This window comes from Oryzias latipes, chromosome 2 (genome assembly GCF_002234675.1).
Source record: "Oryzias latipes chromosome 2, ASM223467v1".
Taxonomy (NCBI): domain Eukaryota; kingdom Metazoa; phylum Chordata; class Actinopteri; order Beloniformes; family Adrianichthyidae; genus Oryzias; species Oryzias latipes.
Genome location: NC_019860.2, coordinates 21,618,170 through 21,621,493, shown reverse-complemented (window position 1 = coordinate 21,621,493; position 3,324 = coordinate 21,618,170). Strand labels below are relative to the sequence as shown.

The 3,324-nt window shown below is 41.6% G+C and overlaps 1 long non-coding RNA gene across 1 annotated transcript; it reads left to right on the top strand.

Moving 5' to 3' along the window:
• The first annotated feature begins 1,059 nt into the window (after nt 1-1,059).
• On the top strand, nt 1,060-3,090 carry LOC111949229. The gene is made up of 3 exons (XR_002875247.1): nt 1,060-1,124; nt 1,221-1,340; nt 1,683-3,090. It is a non-coding gene; the product is annotated as an uncharacterized LOC111949229 (long non-coding RNA).
• The last annotated feature ends 234 nt before the right edge of the window (nt 3,091-3,324 follow it).

The window sequence follows — 3,324 nt, the reverse complement described above, 5'->3', positions numbered from 1 at the left end:
ACCTTTTTTTTTACTTTTTCTACATATATTCACATAGGACCAACGTACATAGTAGCCGTGTGACACGGCCTTAAAGTGCAAGTACTGGCTCCTTAATGACACTGCATGAATGCACTATAGCAGTGTTTTTAAACCTTTTTTGAGCCACGGCACACTTTAACCCTGACAAAAATCCTGCGGCACACCAGCATCCAAAAAAAAAGAAGCAGAAATTCATGGTCTGTATTGATCGACTGCAACCCCCCCCCCCCCCCCCCCCCGCAATCTGACGTGGATTTTTGTGATAATTGTGGCAGAAAAAGCAGGAAGTTGCGGCTGTCTTTTTCTAAGAGATGAACCACCAGCTAAAGACGAGCTTTAGCTGGTATTTTTGTTAGAACTGAGCGTCTTTATCAGCAGAATTAAGAACAAGGAAGTGAAGACTTTAACCACTTCTGATTGGTCAGACTGATGACATGTGATTAAGCCTTCAAGAATGATTGGCGGAGACAGTTAAAGGGGCGGGACTTTTCCTTACACAGTTATAGCTGCAGCTAAATCGCGGTACCGTAATTGTTATCAAAATGTCTTTAATAGAATTAAATAAACACAAAGAAAAAGTCATTTTAAGATCTTTTATATTCCTAACTACTCAGTGTTCTCAGGGCCTGTTTGGATGAACACAGATGGAAAATGTTTTTAGATCAGTGAATGAGGGCAATTTCTCCACGGCGCACTTGACCATCTCCCACGGCACACTAGTGTGCCGCGGCACACTGGTTGAAAAACACTGCACTATAGGACTAACGGGCTTCTTGCGCAGTGTGCATGGTTTGGGGGGTTGAAAAAAGGAAAAGTGCTTGTGTCACTGACTTCACCATTACTTATTCTTACGGGTTGTATAAGTGTTCTCTACGATCTGTTGCTTATAGAATGCCTAAAGGAAAAACTATGCATTTTGTCTCTTCCTGTATATTTTATGCCCATTTTTTGCCCACAGTACCTACAAGTAAGGGCAGTTTGGACTGAGACTTAATCAAAAATTGAAGTGCAAGATCTCCAATCGTTCATTTGCATTTTCAGGGAGAACATCTAAAGATGATGCAGCCAAGATGCAAACCAGGAACCTGCCTTTTTCCTTAAAGGTAACAAAATCACCTTCCGACCCTGTGGCACAAGCATTTTCTTTTCTTAATGAACAATTGTTGAATCACAGCTGTTTTTACTAAACTTCGAAGCAGATCTGAAATCTCCAACGGCAGTCTTTGACCAAGCCCAGGACAAGCAGCTGATAGGCAGGCATCACAGCGGACTGGAGCCCTTCTGATGAAGACTGCAGATGACAGTCGAAGCACGTAAAGGTAAAAAACAGCACGTCTTCCCACTTTTCTCGTCTCATAAAAGAGTCTTACTAAAATCTGAGCGCCACAAATAGGTGCAGAGCTTTCGGGGTCAGCGGGAGGACAAATGCAAACAATGGTTAAATGATAAAGTCTTTAAGATACAACCCTAATGTAGAAATCTGTAGTAAGTGGAGATATATTTTGTAAACAAAAAAAGAACGTATACGGAACAACAGAATATGTTGAAGAAGTGATATGTTTTTGTGTTGTAAACAAATTAACAAGTCAACCCTGAAGTGTTTAGTTTACTGGAATTTTCCGCAGTCTCATTGAAGACTTTTTTTTTTTTAACCTCTTAAGTTTGGACAAAGATTACAAGACTGAACAAGACGAAAACTACATCACAATCTCTGAGAAGAAAATGCTTCACAAACAGTTCCGACCTCGTTCCAGCTGAAAAGCTGTGGTGGGACTTTAAGCAAGCTGTGCCAGAGGCAGTGCCAAACAACCCCAATGAACCTAAGTTGTGTTGGAAAAAAAGAAATTGGTGAAAAATATCTCCACAACAATGTGAGACAGATAAAATATTCCAAAAAATGGGATTGTTGGAGTCATTGAAAAGTTTTTCGTGATGGCAGAATTTATGAATATGCAAAGATTCAATACACCCAGCTGCTTCCTGCTGCTTTAATTAACAACAGTTGCATTTTGAAGCCCATGGCTTTGTCTTTGTTCGCCTGTTTATTATGTCACAATTACATTTTGCAAAGTCATTTTGTAGTCTTTAGTTTTCAGCTTTTGTGTCCTCCACAACACAGCAGTGGAGTCCCAGTTCTCAGCTGCCACTGCAGCCCACATCAGGTTACTTACTCTATGTCCACGTTACCATCCAACTTATCCTGTCTGCCTGTTTTAATAGAAGCTGTTTCAGCGCTGCATTTTCACTCCGTCTGGACCAATTATACCCAACATTGATTCAGTCCCAGTTGTTTTTTTCATTCTCATCCCATTAGTTTGTTTTTGGGGACACCTGGTATTTGTGGTAGTTTTTAGGAGGGGTTACTGTGAGAATTGATATGTAGTTTCTTTGGAATTGTTCTTTCGGTTGTTGGTAATTGTCATGTTCGCTTGGCGGGAAAGACCCAGATGGAATTTAAATGGATTTATTTTCCTGGACGCGGATCCGAGGGTGAGTGATATGATGATTGTCCGACTGGGTGATGAGTATGGGGTGACGACCGGGAGTTCTGGCTTGGAGTTGTGGCGTAGCTCGATATCTTGGCGTGGCTTGGAATTCTTGGTTTGGCTGATGTCGTGGTGTGGCTGGAGGTTAAGATTGCACCTACAGGAAAGGACCCAGGTGGACAGCTCTTGGTGATTTGTCCTGTAGATGAGGCAAAGAAGCTTGGTTAATAGAGAATCAGGGAACAACAGCGTAGATACTTGATACAGAGACCAGGCTAAGCACCATAAGGGGCAACGAACTGGCGATGAATGCTGGGACTGGATCTCCTTATGAAGGCAGGTGGATGATGAGGTGAGCATCCACAGCTGGGTCCAATCAGGAAAGCAGAGCAGAGTGGGGAGGAGAGACTGACAGAGGTACCATGACAGTAATATTGATTTTTTTTTTTGTGCTCTGTTGTGTAGTTATCTTAATTAGAGTCGTCTTTTCTCAATAAATCCAGCTTTAATTATATTCAATTCAGTTCAATATTTTATATGTATGGCCCAAATTCACAACAACAGTTGTCTCGATGTGCTTCATATCGGTAATTGAAAAAGTTAAACAAAAAATCAAAATGAATGCATAGAATTCAATAGGAAAATACTAAATTGAACTAACAAACAGGCTAAACTAAACTGGCATCCCTGCCCTTAGACCCCCCTTCACGGTAAGGAAAAACTCCTAAAAAAACGGATTCCGGAAAAATCGAAGAAACCTCAGGGGTGCCCACATGAAGGAGGGATCCTCCCCCAGGACGGACAGGCGATTTACCAG